General features: G+C 47.1%; 1 protein-coding gene across 6 annotated transcripts in view; it reads left to right on the forward strand.

The window, feature by feature from the left end:
• The window catches only part of LOC139765963 (uncharacterized), a 250433-nt gene that overhangs the window by 187708 nt on the left and 45179 nt on the right, over positions 1-17546 (forward strand). The window contains exon 1 of one of the 6 annotated variants that reach the window (XM_071693982.1): positions 5382-5438. The exons of the other annotated variants lie outside the window; for them this stretch is intronic. The gene's annotated coding sequence lies outside the window, so the exon portion shown is untranslated. Of the gene's footprint in view, positions 1-5381; positions 5439-17546 lie in introns of those variants that run through there. 6 annotated transcript variants of the gene reach the window in all.

Here is a 17546-nt window from a genome sequence, read left to right on the forward strand (position 1 = left end):
TATGTGAAATAGGTAACATAATTAAAGCTGGAAAAGATACCTGGAACTTCATGACCCACAGATTCTTGGGTTATGAACCAACCACATATTATGCCTCCCGGGGTAGAGTGTTCCACATCTTCGGGAAACGTAATATTTTCCATCTGGCATCATCAGATTGCAACCGCAGACCACCACGCACGTTCACGAAGTCGTTTGCACATGATACCTGATTGATTACGAGGAGCTGAACTGTAGGGGGACACCGAGAGGCTATAAGACCAGATATCATGCAAGTCTTTCAAGCGAGAGTCTCGAAGGGTAAATCAGCCCAACGAAGATATATGGTTTCCACTCACCCCCTTGGCTTCTGAGGTGGACATCCAGGAATTTATAACTGGTTTAGGACCCTTGACGTTGACTGACATCACAGAGGAAGAGGGTGAAAGATCCACTAGAGGAGGTCAAGGGTTCGCACAAAGTATGGGCATCACATTCTGATGACGCCCGTAAACAGTTATTATTTTGGTATCGTGCACACTAGCCTCAAAGGATAGACTTAACACTGCTGCTGCTGTTAAGTTCTTGGCTCTCTTGTTATTACCACTGTTTCCTCTGCTGGCTCACTGCTACGTCTGCTGTTGTCCTCTCCCAGGCCTCTTGTGGTGTTAACTGTTTTGTTGCCCTCCGTTAGAGCTGGCTAATTTGACTCTCTCTCTCTCTCTCTCTCTCTCTCTCTCTCTCTCTCTCTCTCTCTCTCTCTCTCTCTCTCCCCTGCTCATCGATCACCCCGTTGGCGGCGAGGGGCGTGACCTGTGCCGTGCGCTGGGGGGGCGAAAACGCCGTACGGTTTTATGGTGATATTGAGATAACGAAGCCTTCCTCAGGAGGCTTGTGATCCCTCGTGATATACGCGCGTCGTGATGCCCACTCCAGGTGGGTGATCATGTCGTGCACGCCTGGCTGAGAACCCTCGCCTCCGCCACCCTACACTATACCCGCTGACGTAAATGGTGATGTGGAAGCCCCACTCGTCTCCATTAGAATCAGCCGTCGTCATTACACGTTCTGGCAGTAATGATGAAGGATGTAGTGTGCCTCAGAGACAAGGGATTGCGAACCCCGGACAGGTGGTTGGGCTGGTGCAGAGGAAGAGGGTAATGAACCTAGCGACAAACAGGTGACCACCACCACCCTTACCCCACCCCAACCTCAACCTCCCAGATGAGTCACGACCTCCTCAGCACCTGCCTCACGACCCTCTTCAGCACCTGGTTTCTTACCCGTGTGTGCTCTGACCGTTGTGTGCTCAGCATCCACAGAGTTTTCCTACCCTCCTATCATTCTCTGGTGGACGCGGGTTCAGACGGAAGCTCCTTCTAGATGACAGTTTCCAAGGGTTCAGTTTTCGTATGGAGTCACTGCACTCTTGTGGTCAAGCGCCATGGGTTCTTTGTTCCTTTAGCTTCAAGGTTTTGATGGATTCGTTGCCACCCCCCAGGCGTCAGGGTTGGTGGGTGCTGAAGGCTATATCATGGGTCTAGGTGCTGTCGTGGGCACAGGATTCCTGTGGTTCCAGAGTTTCCGTGGATTCCAGGCTACCATGTTTTTCATGTGTTTATGATTATGGGAACTATCGCTAGTTCAAGGCTCCCATGAGTTCGTGGTCGCCTAAAGTTAATGTTGTGGCAGACATATAGATTTATCATGTGACGCAAACTAGACGAGTCAGCCAACCGAAGACGAAGGAACTAGTCGTCGTGGAACAAGGCGCCTTAGGAGGGACTACATCCATTTTTCAGATAGTAAAAAACGTGTTTAACAATTGTATTGTCTAATCATATATATGTATATATATATATATATATATATATATATATATATATATATATATATATATATATTGTGTGTGTGTGTGTGTGTACTTGAAGTGGGGCATCAAAGTCTTAAGTAAATTTGTGCACAGAAAGTCTTGCAAATTTAGATTAACAACGTAGTTCAGATTTTCCGGATTACTGTCCTTTAAGACATCAACAGCAAGTGGGAGAATGATTGTGAAGAGTCGTGCATAAAGGTAATCCTTAGATAGCTTAGGCAAGGTAGGAGTCAGTCAGCCCTCGTGAAGGATGTGATGGGCATTATTTAAAAGAAACATAATCACACGTTAATTTGAATGACGAGATAATAATGCTATAATTAGGTTAGCGGTAAAGGTTTTTATATCTCAAAATCATATGTTAAAAGACTAAGCTGGCATCCTTGAGGGAGAGGAGTGATTGGGTAGAGAGTGTTAGGTATGTGCGTCGCGTAGCATTGACTGGGGGAGGTAATTGGTCATTATACAGTTTGGTGTCGTGGCCGGCGGAAGAAGGAGCAAGAGAAATGTGGTAACGTCTTGTTGTGGTATAGCGGCTTCCCCCCTCGGGGCGTACCGCCGGGTAGGTCGCCACAGTTGTGTGAGGGCGGACCCGGGGGCTGAAGGGAAGGCCGTGGTTGGATGTAGGACGAAGAGTTTATGGGAGGAGGGAGAAACGTAATCGTAGGTCTTAGGTTTGTAGGTATTTCTCACCCCAAGCCAAAGATGACTATTGACTACCCGGGAACATAGGGGGTGATGATCGTGCCAGGTTAGTGCGCAGTGAGGGTACGGGTGTCACTTTGGCAGTGGTTATCGTACCTCTGGTGTATTTTCTCGAGTTTCTGGTGTAAATGAAATGGATCTTGGGTTGCTATTACAATTTTGGCGTGTTATTTTTATAAAAGTAAGTGTGTGTGTGTGTGTGTGTGTGTGTGTGTGTGTGTGTGTCTTCGTATATGTATATATTGCGTGTCTGTGTAAGGACGGTGGGGGCAAAGTCGCTTTGAGAACTCGCTGGTTCAAGTCGATCGACTCTGCTGCAAATGGGAACCATCTTCGTCCAGAGTTGGGAAGGTCACAGGTGGCCAGACCTGAGGTTGTGAAACTGACCACATCACTTTTCTGTGCACCAATTGGGGCTAGGAATGCTATGGGCTGGTATGAAAAAGCAAGACTACCGTGTATAGGCCGATATTTATTTACTAATTTGTAATTCCCCCAGAGAGAGAGAGTCGTCCTGGTGTATTTCCAAAGCCCTTTTTCCTAGGAGCTCCTGCAGCTCCAAGGCTGAGCCACTTCCAGCAGCAGGAAATGGTTTCCTTTGCAGTGTGAAAGTCTTGGACTAGACTCCAGTCCTCCCTCTCGTCAATAAACGATGATACAGCCTTGCCGAAGGTGATGTATTACTGGGTAACCACAGGCAGAGTCGAAGTCCGGTACCATGGCCGTTATATATATATATATATATATATATATATATATATATATATATATATATATATATATATATATATTCCCTGGGGATAGGGGAGAAAGAATACTTCCCACGTATTCCCTGCGTGTCGTAGAAGGCGACTGAAAGGGAAGGGAGCGGGGGGCTGGAAATCCTCCCCTCTCGTTTTTTTTTTTTTTTTTCCAAAAGAAGGAACAGAGAAGAGGTCCAGGTGAGGATATTCCCTCAAAGGCCCAGTCCTCTGTTCTTAACGCTACCTCGCTATCGCGGGAAATAGCGAATAGTATGAAAAAAAAAAGAAAAAAAAAAAAAAATATATATATATATATATATATATATATATATATATATATATATATATATATATAAGAAGAAGACCTCGGAGAGGCATTTACAACGTATACTAGACCAGTTGAGATGTAGTGGTTACTTGGGCCTACGGGCCTCGACCTCCAACATTATCCAGCGACGCAACTCGACTGTTTGTTTGGACTCCGCCCGAGCTGTAGGGGACATAAGACCTTCGAAGTTGACTCTGGAGTAAATTCAAGGTAACATCGCGACCTGGAAGTCACTTTCGACGAGGCTGTATCATAGTCGTCAGACGGAAAGGACTTAACTGCAGTCGTCAAGGTCCTTCCCGCCCCGAAGGAGCCTATCTATCTTTGTCTGCGCCTGAGTGACGAAGCTGTAAACACAAACATGCAAGTTCTTATAAAGGCAATAAACAATGTTTATTAATCATTAATGAACACTTTGTCGTGGAGGTTTTGATATATGGGCTGTTTAGAGATATGAGAATACTGTAAGTTTTATTCGCTCTTGATATTTATCTCTGTTTAATATGATGTCCTTAAATAGACAGGGTGTCGTGATGGTGCAGTCCAAGGACCGTAGTTTAATTCCAAGGGCAGTGTATCTTTCATGGTAATTTGCAAGTCATTTACGAAGTCGCTCTTGTAGTATGTGTTCATCAGAAGTGCTGATGAGACAGTATAGAGAGGAAATGTTTACCGTTGTTTAGAGGTCATGAGATAATGTGGTTATGGGGAGAGGGAGGTGGTGGTGGGGGTCCGGCGGTGGCTAGGCTACACTTGTGGTTCGGTGTCTGGTGTTACGTTGATGTTGCTACGCCGTGTGCTTTGCTTTTCCTGCCATTGCTCAGCCTTGATACTGCTGTGTTCTTTTTTTTATTGTAATTGAATCCGTTCCTGGCACTGTTACTCCGGCAGAGTTGCTTCTAACATAAGAAAGAAATAGGAACGTTCTTGGTGTTAAAAGTCTAACGTGGAGTGCTGTCGACGCGAGTTTTGATCTGCCTGACATAAAACACTCGATGCGGTGTTGTTGGCAGGGATTCGGTTACTGTTGAGTTGGTACACTGTTACTATTGTGCTGAGTTGTTTTTATATCGTCTCTAGACATACACAGCCACTCAAATTATCGAGTGTAGTGACTGTACGATCCTTGAGCACGACGGCACGACCCTTGATCACGGACGTACGATCCTTGAGCACGACGGTACGATCCTTGAGCACGACGGCACAATTCGTAGGCATGATGACCTGGTTCGGGAATATGCAGTTATACCCAAGGGTCGTTCCGTTGTGCTCAGGGAGATAAAAACCGTATACTACTTGTTTTGGAGAAGTGTGTGAGCGACATGCTGTGGCCTTGGAGACCTTGGCAAATGGGACGCGAGTTCCACCTTGTGGCGGGAAACAAAGATGGAAAGATGGTGTGAACCTCATTAGTGCGCCACTGCGGTGCTCATGGCCTTGCTTTTACCCTCACTGGCTCTCAGGCTCTGCCTCTCCTTCACATTAGTTATTCTGAATATATATATATATATATATATATATATATATATATATATATATATATATATATATATGCTCTAAAAACAGGTTTTAAAAAGGGCAAGAAAATAGTTTTGTATACGCACTGAGTTTGGGTTTATTGTATGTGAATTGTATATGTCTTGCGTTATGTTTTACTCATCCTTGCTTTTATGGGTTATCCCTAATTAGGTCTTCAGGTTATGTCTTTTTTTATTTCTGAAAAACTAACGACATGTTTTTTGCTTTCAGGTAAGCGAACTGATCAGACCTTGGCAAGCCCTGTACGTCACGCGTGCAGACATACATCGTGAGTAAAGTCATACACCACTACCCCTCTTCCACGGTATTACATAATGACGTATGATTACAATTCAGTACTCCGAGTGTTTGTACACTTGTTATTAAGTTATACATTCTGCACTATTTGTAACTTTTTTTTTGGGGGGGTTAGTTGAATAATTTTACAATTACGTACGTAATGGAACTCAGAAATTTAGATGATAAATGCATGATTACCTTGATATTTTACAAAAGGACCGGCAAACGAATTGCACACATAGAGAGAGAGAGAGAGAGAGAGAGAGAGAGAGAGAGAGAGAGAGAGAGAGAATATAGGGAATGGAGACGATGGTGTGCTGAGATGTAAGATATGGGGTTTCTGGTCTCAAGTTCACAGATGAATCACGAACTTTGGTGTAAAGATGACGTTACCCCGGCATGTAAATATGTACCTGTGGGGTTGAGCAAGGTCATGGGATTTCCGGCCGTGGTCATGGTATGATGAGTGCGAGTTCTTCCTGTGGTTTTTTCTTCAGGACGACCTTCGACCTTGACAGTGAAAATTGAAAATTTAGATTCTTGTTTATGCCAGTGTACTGTACCAACGTGGAGGAGGGAGTTAATCATAGTCTTTTTTTTTTTTTTTTTTTCATTTATTCTGCGGCTTCTAACAGCTGGGTCGACCAGCGACCCAACCCAAGAGCCTTTTGGCCTCGACTGGGTTGTGGGGGTTAGAAGACCCTTGATGACCTCGCCAGGTATTCACCAGGACTTCTGCTTCGTGTGTGTGTGTGTGTGTGTGTGTGTTTAAGGTTTATCCATTTCATTCCCCCCAAAGCCTAAATGCATAACATTAGCACTAAATCATGGACAGTGTTTCAACCTGCGACCCACCATGGACGGTGTACGTTAGATACGACTTTCAGGCTCAGGTGGAACGGCCACTCCCTCCTGCCCTGCTGATGCTTGAACCCGGGTTCCGCCAACCGTCACAGAGTACAACTGTTCCGGCGGTGAACCGTGCTAATCACAGTGTGTCTGAAGATCGATTACCAGTAAACTATGTCATTATAGTTTTCGAGTTCAGTCAAAGGAAGTAGAGTTCCTATTTCTGCCTCTTTCTTATGAGACTTACGTATGTGTATAGTCGACCCATCTGCAGAGTCATCCAGAGTTTTTGTAACTGCTATGTTCGTTGTCTAAATACCACTTGGGCTAAGGCTATATCATTGACACTGTTTTCGGTTCTCCATGATAGTAAAGTATTCTCTTCCCCCGTGGGTAACTGCTCAGAAGTATACGTCTTGGTTGTAACTGCCTCTCGTTTTGACCTGTGAACAAAGAACCTTGCGACCTCGCATGATGTGATCGAAGGGTTATAAACCGAACCGCAGGTACTGGAAAATACGGTAGTTTCGTGTCTTTTAAATTCGGTGTGTTTGTGACGAGACCCCTCGACAACATTACCGTTAAACCGCAAAACGGTTCAGTTTTCTCTCCGACCCAAATCGTTTCGAGAGTTTACTTCGGTGTTTTGTGTTACAAAAGTCCCCATAGTCCCAGATCCAGCGTATTGATTGATGTCGCAAGCTTTGAAAGTTTGAATCTTACAGTGGAGGTAGATCGATCTATTTCTCTTCGTGGTGTCGGCTTTGGCTGGTCAGTAGACGCTGCTTTTTTAGGGATTCAATTAAGATGTTTTTTTCACCGGAGGCGCTGATTGGTGGTGAGGCTTTCCGATGACCGAACAGACATACTCGTTTCTCTTTACATGCATGTTGCCAACTTGTCAAGATATACATATAGGCTGTTCATGGAAAGAAGGGCAGTCTGATGTAACGTATGTGGTGATTCTCCTTCAACGGCTGAGAGAAACGGTGAAGCAGCAGCGATCAAACACAGGCCACCGTCGGTCATGATTGCTATGGGCGCGGGAGCATCCACGTTTGTCCTTGTAACGGTCGAGGCCGCTCCCTCGGTTTGTATGAACTCGGGAAGATTTCTTGCAAGTGCTCATATTTACTGAGTTATCTGTGTTCAAAGATTGTCAGAATATGTTATATATTTGGATGATTTATTTTAGCTTATTTTTTTTATACAATATTGTTTTTCTATCTTCGCCTGATTTGATTTTGTGCCTTATAGATGGTCGGTTTTAGGAAGGTCATCATCTCCGCCAGCGGTATGTGGGGTCCGTTGACGCACTGGGACGCGGTTATTGGCTCCTCCCGAGATTGGCGATGACGTACATCCCACTGGTGTTCCAGCTGCCATGGATGGTCAGTCATGATAACGATTCTGTCTTAAAGCCCTAGAGTGATGGGCTTAACCCGGAGTTCCTGAGGTGGGCCAGTTGAGGCCAGGGTTGTGAAGCCCCGGTGGTGTTGGCATACCCCTCTCATCTGGTGTCATTCGTGTGAGGGGGTTTCGTTTTATGTAAAACGAACCTTAGGCGGTTTTTTCTTTCTTTGATATGGATGACGCTTGAGAGCATTTTTTTTTTTTTAAGAACTGTGAGAGAGGAATGTATAGTGACATTCTTAAGTGTTACTTTAAAAATGAAATCATTTATGAAACCGGTTCGTCTCAGACTATCATGCTCTCTGGAGGGAGCCATTGTGAAGTGGACTCAAGCTTGGACAATTTCAGACCTGCTCATTACTCCCCCTGTACATGAATTGCCATGGTCACCTCTTATCCTAGTGAGTCTTATGAATGCCTGGTGATCTCTCAAAGGAGCAGGAGCACCTGGTTGTAAGCCTCCTTATGTTCGGAGCTTCTCACCGTCGACCCGTTGTGTGTTCTAATGTGTTGTCTCTCGGCTGCTTCGCTCGTAACAGTCCACCGTCTCCTGCCGTCCCGTACATATTATCGCGACATTCTGTCATTAGCTGTGTCTTAACAGCTCTCTCTCTCTCTCTCTCTCTCTCTCTCTCTCTCTCTCTCTCTCTCTCTCTCTCTCTCTCTCTCTCTCTCTCTCTCTCTGTCGTCATTGCACTTTCATAGTACATTTGTTACTGTTTTGTCTTGTTGTGTTCTACATTTTTCCTCAATTTTCGAATGCTTCCGGCTGCCTCTGGTTGCCCCTCTTTTGTTTTCGCGTCTCATTTGCCTTCCTTTGTCTCGTGCCTGTCACCAGCGTGTGTGTGTGTCAGCTTTCACCGAACCAAACAGTCACTGGCTCCAGTATCGCCAGCGACCACACTCCCGGACCGATCGCTCGCTGCTGCTCTGGCAAAAGACATTACCACAGCGTGGTTACCTTAGGCCACAATGATCGTTAATTGTGGACTACCTTATGATATTGTTAGTAGTTGTTGTAACAGGCGTAGACGATGTCGCAGTACTTCTGTAGAGAGATGTGGAAAACGCCTGTAGCTCTGCTGTGAAACTCTCTACATTAGTGGAAAGTAATGAGGTAGCAATATTCGCACACTCTATTGAAGTGGATTATTTTCGTTTTCTGCTCGAGCAGTTTTCAAGTAATCAATTTTTATTATATACCTCAGTAATTTTCTGAAAGGCTTTATTCATTTTTTTTCAGTGTAATTTCAATTCGTTTGTGAAAACGTGTTTTCGAACACAAGTCTAGAAACAAATTGATGAATGTTCTAGATTATTATTATTATTATTATTATTATTATTAGTAGTAGTAGTAGCAGTATTTGGAGCAGCAGTGATTATGGTGATCCTCTTGAGTCCTTGAGGTTTCCAGCCCTCATCAACTTGGTCAAGACGTTGGTTTCAAAAGTCCTATTCTCTCATAGGTCGGCCTGAGACCGAACTGTCGTGTTGCCTCGAATCAGCAAGGCTATTGGAATGCTGTGGCCTATGTAACCACCGCACACTGGATTGTCTCTCTGATGCCTTTCGTAAGATTCTCCGCTAAGACGTCCATAGTATTTCCAGTAGCAACAGACAGTGTATTAAGCAGCGATGATAATTTTTATTCAGACGTGCTTGTCGTGCCTGCAGGGGAGCTGTCTTCAAACCATTGTGATCGTGGGGTTGCGTATGATGTACAGTTTTTTCTTTCACGTATCAAAGGAACTTGCAATCAACTTTGTGTGCAAACAACGATCCGTTATTCACCCCTCAGTGCTACTGCTCCCAGGAGCTGGGTGAGGATTGTGACCCGATAGCCGCAGACTTGCCACATTGTTCAGTGGACGTAATCCATAGTTCAGTGGACGTAATCAGTGCTTCATAATTATGTCCACAAAGAAATTGTGGCTTGCGTGGGAGTTACGGTGGGCGGTCGTATTGCGTCATGTGATCCCGTAGGAGGAGGGGAACGGCCACTGTGGTGACGAAAACGTTTGTTCCTGGGCCACTGTGGTGACAGTGGCTCGTGGTGAAGTCACTACCACTACGAATAATGGTGCTGCTACTCTGTACCATCACTTGCATCAGTCCCCACCACTGTTACCAACAAACCTGCTGTTGTTGCTGATAGTAAAGGGAAGAGTAGCGATAATGATCATTGATGATGATATTTTTCCGTCATACCTTTTGACCGTTTCCCGCCTGAGCACGGTAACGCCTGGAACAGACAAGTGGGCCTAAGGGATTTTTCACCCCCGGAATGATACAGGAGGGAAGGATTTTCAGGCTTCCTCTCCCACCGTCTTAGTCACGCAGGAGATGGGTTGGTAGGAGTCATTCTCCCCATTCCCCATGATAGATGATAATTATAATAATAATAATGATAGTAATGATAATAATAATAGTGATTTATTCCTTGGGATATGAACCTGGAAATCCTTCCTTCTTGTATTATTTTCCTGTTAATTTCATTCGTCTTTTTCTGGCGCTGCCTCGCTCTTGTGGTAAGCTGTGACCACGTATGACGTAATAATAATAATAATAATGATACGTTCATTTTTTCATTCATTTCAAGCTAAAAGTTTGTTTTCTAAATTGTGTCTTACATTTTTCATATGTATATATATGTATGTGTGTGTGTGTGTGTGTGTGTGCGCGCGTGTGTGTGTGTGTGTGTGTGTGTGTGTGTATATACATATGTATATTATCCCTGGGGATAGGGGTGAAAGAATACTTCCCACGTATTCCTCGCGTGTCGTAGAAAGCGACTAGAGGGGACGGGAGCGGGGGGCCGGAAATCCTCCCCTCCTTGTATTAACTTTCTGAAATGGGAAACAGAAGAAGGAGTCACGCGGGGAGTGCTCATCCTCCTCGAAGGCTCAGAGTGGGGTGCCTAAATGTGTGTGGATGTAACCAAGATGTGAAAAAAGGAGAGATAGATATTTGTGTGTGTGGACGTGTGTATGTACATGTGTATGGGGGGGGTTGGGCCATTTCTTTCGTCTGTTTCCTTGCGCTACCTCGCAATACGCGGGAGACAGCGACAAAGTATAAAAAAAAAAAAAAATAATAATATATCACATCCTCAGTAATTATTGTTGCTATTAATATCACTACCACCGCTAATGATAATTTCAGTGATAGAGGAGGTATTGTGTGCGTCCCCTCACATTAATTTCATGCTTCAGTTAATCTCGCGGAACTCACGGATAGACCACTGCTACTTTGACACTGTGTGACTGGTCGAATGCACCGCCTGGGGGGCCAGCCTTCCCGGAGCTGCTGTGTTGCCAGCTCCAGTAAGGGAACAGTTCGTCACTCACTACAGGGAACCGATGCCTCCCCTCTGCATCTTTTAATGGTATAGATTTATCGACGTATGATTTGTGTTAAGCTTGGCAGGTGAAACGCAGAAGAATATAGTGAAACAAATGAAATCCACAAGTTGCTTTTAATTAAATTAATACTAAAAATCAAAATGTTTTTCCATGACTGTGTCTGCCTCTAGACGATATACACAGTACAGTGCATGTGTCTAGTGCACCGTGGCTACTTAGGTTGGAGCTTTTGACGTGTGATCATCTCCCACGGGGAGGGAAGTGCTCCTGGGTGACGGTGGTGGCCTGAGGTGAGTGAGGGGTGTGTGGTGGCGTCATGAGCGCAGCCGCGGCCAGACAGTAGCGCCTGCTAGTCACCCGCGCTAGGCAGGATAGTAAACACACGCTGGTCATTCTTGTAAATACTCGTCCATCTAGAGTCTGGAGAGGGAGCTTTAGATGCCATTTAGTTTCATTTTTATCTCATTATTCATATATTGATTTAACACCGTCTGCCTACAAGAGATCAAATTATCGTGGTGCACATGTTTGCGTTGTTGACTTTCTTCGATGTTCTTTGAAATAAGTTTTATGTAACGTCTTGCTCACGTGTGGGTTGCATTTGGTTATTCCCTCATTCTGGGCTCACTTGCGGGAAGCAGAGAGGGGGAGCGATTAAAGCCACCAAGAGAAGGGAGGTGGCAGGGGGCATCAGGAGGGAGAACAGGTAAATAATGTTGGATATTATGGAAGTCTGACAGGAAGGGAAACGAGTGGAGTGGGGAGGAGGGTTGCATGGCAGACAGATGGGAGACGTTCCTGCTACGTTGTGTTTAGGGGATATCCCAAGACAAGGTTAGGGCAGGTGTTGAGGAAGGTAACTGTTAAACCAAGGCAAGGTTAGGGCAGGTGTTGGAGAGGGGTAACTGTTAAACCAAGGCAAGGTTAGGGCAGGTGTTGGGGAAGGAAACTATTAGACCAGGACAAGAGTTGGTAAATCTAGTCCTAACGTGCTGAAGGTGTTAGATGATTCCTTGAGTGACATCATCACAGGTCATATGATCATAATAGTGACCATTAGGGTTAGGTCGGGTTCTCTTGTGGTGTTGACCTTGTGTGGTCGAAATAGGCGTAGATGCTTCCTAAAGTGTCGTTATCAGGGGTTACTCGGTTTCTGAAGTAGGATTGTGTGCTTCATAGATGTCGTTACATTGGGTTATTTGATTCCTGAAGTGTCGTTATATGGGGTTATTTGCTTCCTGGGGTGTCGATATCAGGGGTTATGTGCTTCCTGAAGTGTCGATATCAGGGGTTATTTGCTTCCTGAAGTGTCGATATCAGGGGTTATTTGCTTCCTGAAGTGTCGGTATCAGGGGTTATTTGCTTCCTGAAGTGTCGATATCAGGGGTTATTTGCTTCCTGAAGTGTCGTAATGAGGAGGTTACTTGCATCCTTAAGTTTCGTTCTCAGGGGTGAGGGACATTTGTATCCTTTAGTAATGGTATCAGGGGGTTGTTTTCTCTCATAAGTAACATTAAACAAGGGTCTATGTCTGGAGAAGACTGGAAACACTCAGCTGCTGTGGTAGATTGGAATGGAAAAAACATTATGACAGGAAGCACGTCTTTTATAGGACACGGTAGCAGGACCTGAAGGGCAGAAGCAGCATGCACTTCTTAGAAGCAGAAGCCCAGGAGAAGTAGCCTGCAGCAGCACCAGCAGCAGAACCTCTTTCCTCAGCAGGAACAGTCCTACTGGATCAGTTGAAAGCTGGAGGTTAGAGTACTCGCTTCGTGGGTATTATTTTGCGACTGGTCTCGTGTATGCCTATGGGTCCTCTAGGCTTCGAAATTCCTCGTGAGGCCCCGGCGTCGAGGTACACATCCTCCAGTGATGGAGCTTTTAAGACATCGCCGGTCATGTCACGCCAGTGATCAGCCACATCAGCTGGTGGGGGAGCCTTGGGACAGTTCCTTGCTTATTATAGCTGAAGGCGCTGAAGGTCAACTGGAGCGGCAGGAGAGCGACGGGTCGCGTCGAGGTCTTCAGCTTTGTCCTCCCTTGCTGACGTCGCATTACAACACCCTTGCCCCGCCCTCCTCCACCTGCTGTGGCTGCCGGGCGGCCGGTGAGGGGATGGCCAAGGAACCCTTTATGAGATGTTTTAACTCCTGATGGGTCGGTCAGGGGAGTAGCCAAACATTTTTTTTTTTTTTCAGTGATATAGATTTCGGTCACGCTGGAATCTACATTCCAGTGGGGACCTGGAAGCTAAGACAGGTTTTGCGTGTTGGACTCTCGTGTTGTACTGTTATTCACGCAGTTCGTGAGAGTTTTGTGAGCTGCTGATAAGGTTTACGCTAGTCCTGAATATTAAAGTGTATTGTGTCTTTTCTACAGGTTAGAATGTTTTTTTTTTTCGTCTTGTACGGTGTGAGGAAAGCCAGTAGACATGCGATGTGTATTGTTGAAGGTTCTTGTGCTTTTTTTCTTTCACTGCCATTATGACTCCACGAGTCCCTTGGTGTAAATGTTAAAGGGTGGCCTCATTGTGTTCGTCGTGCGAGCCAAATTACAGGTCAGACGTGGTCGAGTGGGGTCGGGCCGTCTGCAGACGAGGGAGAGCGGCTCCTGCCAGGCTAATGCCCAGTTAAAGTTTAACAACACCCGCGAGCGAAGCCAATATCCATGTGTGGCTTAAGATTCCTTCACGAACTCTGACCGTCCGTCCGTCCGTCCGTCCGACCGCAGGTGGTTGTAAGAGAAGAGCCAGGAGCCTCCGCTGGTGGGGTGGTGGATGTAGGTAAGGTTCTGTGCCCGGGTGACCCAGGGGTTGGCACCGTGCCCGTACCGCCTGACCTGAAGCCGCCAGCTGCGACGCGCCAGGCCTCGCCTCTGCCTCGCCTCGTCTGTCCCTTGTGGTGGTGGGTCTCCGACCTCACCCCAGCAGGTGTGTGGGCTTCCCCGGGAGTGTCAGGGATCGGTAGGGTGGTGTGTCCTCCCTCCCCCTCCTCCCCAAGTCATTCCTAGTCAAGAGGAGACGACGGGCAAGTCAACTACTTAAAAGGAGAATTGCGCCATGATAACGTCTTCCCAGCTCAGCAGCTAAATTTAGGTTGAGCTGTGTCTGTTGGGGTTAAGGAGATCCCCGAAGTCTGCCCCAGGTGGGGAAGCCCCAAAGACAAAGAATTGAGTGTGAGAAAAAATGGAGACACAACCTTGTGTTATTTGATGAAATTCTGATTGTTCCGAAACACAGAATATTGTTTGAGGTGATCCGTACATCATCGTTTTGGGCTGTGGAAGAACTTCCTACCAAACCTTTTTGGCCAAGACTTGTGACATCAGCCACCAGATGGCCACCACCGCCACCGGATCAGAACCATCTGGCAGATGTGAAGGAACTCGGTTGTGTGACAGATGTGAAGGAACCCAAGGTCGTTCACCATATGTGAAGGAACAGGTTATCATCCTCATTAACATACACGAAGGTTGTTGACACATGCTTGACTTGTCGAGGTATTTGCCTATTTCATTTCATCCATTTCCCTCTAGCGAGACACACACCGTAGTGTTCGAGTTAGTTACTAAGATCCTCGTCCTGAGATTACATGGGTGAGTGGCGGGTCATGCGAGTTGCTGGTCGGGTTGCTGTCACCAGAGACTTGAGCACGACAGTAAGTAAGTTTCCCCCTGGTGAATCCCATCCCTCACCAGTGTTTACAGTTGTCGTCACTGTGTTCAGTATTTCCAGAGGACTGGACCTCTTACGGGTGTAGTCTGAAGACTAGATGCCTAAGGAGGGTAAATGACACTAGTTTAACAGGAAATCATTTTACTTGAAGAAATGACAAACGAAAGCTGGGAAAACATTACGAGGAATTAGTTTTTGTTGCAAGACTGGCTGGCTGGAGGGGGTGGCACGAGCCCTTCTCTCACGGTGGCCAGCTCTGTGGGGTCGTCGTGTTCTTACTTTTAAACGACGGTCACGACGCTCGGCTCAACGTGGCGGGTGTGGTGAGAGTGGCACTTGGCAACAGTGACACCAGACACCCACCCAGCTGTCCGAGCTGTTGTTGATGAACCTCGGTATCGCCAGGGTCTCGCCGCGTCTGTGTTCGGACGTCCGGATATTAAAAGATATCAGTGAAAACGGAGCCTAACGGGCTGACTGGTTGGGAAGGTCATCTTGGAGCGAGGATCATCTCGCCGGGTCGGAGGTCAAGATAACTCCAGTAGGTCATGGGTGGGTGTCATTTGCGTAGTTGTTATTGGATGAAGTCTCAAGGTTGACCTTGGGATGGATGAAACATATGATGTGGAGGGAGGTGGGTGGAAAACGCATCATCCTTGGTATTAACGCGCAGCTGCGTTATTCCCGCTGAGCTGGGGTGGGGTCATCGGTACGGGCCGTAGGATGACTGGCTTATATGAGCCAGGGTCGGAGGTCGAGACGAGGGATCCTGCCTGGAAAGCTCAAGAATGGTGTTCTCTAGCGAGGGTGTTAATGAGTGGAATACCTGGTACGTCTTAGTGGGTGGGGGTCTTCTAACCCCAGCAGCCCAGGCCGTTGTGTTAGCTCGATGTGTTGAATAACATTGTTGTCAGCTGTGAGGGTTTTTTGGCCTGCATTTGGAGTCGACTGTTCTCAGAACCGTTTATATGTCCAGTGACTAAGAGGGCCAGGCTGCTGTGGTGGTACATGTGTGCGACTGGATTCCTTCGTGTGTGTGTGTGTGTGTGTGTTGTATTCATATGTCCTGATGTCGCGTTGGGTATGAACAGTGACCACTAACCAAGGTACCGACGCGTCTCATTAACTTTTGATCTTCCTCGGCGGCTTAACGTATTCATATGTTGGCATCTGTGGTGATCGGAGTGGGAATGCGACGCGTAGATGCCAAGGATGGTGTGAGGGAGCAGAGGCCTGCTAGATGCACATTCAAGAATAACTCCCCTCTGACCCGACACAGTCGTGGAAAATTGTAAAAAGATGAGCACGTAAAGGCAAAGCACCTTGAGCACCCTCGGCCATGACTTCATCACACTCTCTGCAACCGTAAGAAACACTTGTGGGTTCGCACGGTGGAGAAGTTTCACAAGGCCGTGGGTGATCATACACAAATTGTACCAGACCAGCCAAGCCTTTGTGGTGGTCACGTTGGCCTGCGGCAGCCCACCACCACCACCATCTCCAACATCTCAGTCGACCAACGACCAATCTCGGCGCCTTAGACTTAGCCGGACCTGCGTGGGCTGGGAGACGCATCGAAGGCTACACTGTATGTTGTTAGCCAGGTGGGACGTGAGCCAGTAGTAGTGACAGCAGGAACAACATAAGTGGGGCTCCTGAACCCTGGATCGGACCTCTCTACTTCACACCCGACCACCCCACCCCACCCTTGCCCTTCACAACCATTCTCCCACCCTTGCCCTTCACAACCGTCCCCCCCCCCCCCCCACCCCCTTTCTAGGCCCTCAGACCCGTTCTTCCTCCCGTGCCCTTCACATTCGTCCCCCACTCTACCGCCTCTCGCAGCAATTCTTACACTTTAGGTCTTGACAGCCATTCCAACCCCTCCTCCCATTCGCTGTGTATACATCTGCTCCTCAAGAATCCGTTCTTTCTTTTACGCTGGGCTCCCTTTCCGTCCTGCTGCTTCGTGTGTTGCCTCGCCCTCCCCAGCAGTAAGCCCCCCGACACCCTCTGTGTTCCCTACCTTGACCTGGTGGGGGCGTGCGCGTCGGGTTAAGCAAGAGGGCGTGTTCAGCATTCTGTAGTTGCCGTTGGGCGAGGGATGTCCCGGGCTGGGGGACCAAGTGGAGGCTTTGCCCACCGTGTGATGGCTTCGACGGCGATATATTCATGTTTTTACTTTGCTCTTTCCGTCAGTCGCCATTGGCGCCCTCTGTCCTCTTGATCGCATAAGATGGACTCCCTAATTTCCTCACCTCCGTTCTTCTGCCCTTCCTCTCTGAGCACGTTACCACCCGCCCCGGACTTTCACACCCAACCCCTCCCTCTCTTCCCATTGATAGCCTGGCCCTCTCCAGGTATACCACTACCAGGTAGGTACCTTGGCCGCCTTCATCGCGAGGCCGGGCCTGCCCGCCCACGGCAGAACATGACCCCTCCTACGCCCACCAAGGCCGTGTCTGACCCCACCCGTCAACTTGAACCTCCCGTCTCTCTCTCTCTCTCTCTCTTCCCCCTACGTCGTCTCCTTCAAGACACGATTCCCTCACAAAAAAAAAAGAATTAAAAGATTATAATTAAGTAAAACCGCAGGCCGTGTCTAACCCGACCCTGGGGACTGTGTTGGCCGGTGAAAATTGTGTTGTCGTGTGTGTACTGGTGGTCTTCATTCCCCCCTCTCTGTTAGTTAGTTATTTAAGTATGGATAATTTTCAGCCTTGCGTCGTTCGACCGTGGAACACATTCGAAAAAGGATTTCTTAACTGCGCACAATATTGCGACAGAGGCATCACGCTAC

Source organism: Panulirus ornatus, chromosome 56 (genome assembly GCF_036320965.1).
Source record: "Panulirus ornatus isolate Po-2019 chromosome 56, ASM3632096v1, whole genome shotgun sequence".
Lineage (NCBI taxonomy): Eukaryota > Metazoa > Arthropoda > Malacostraca > Decapoda > Palinuridae > Panulirus > Panulirus ornatus.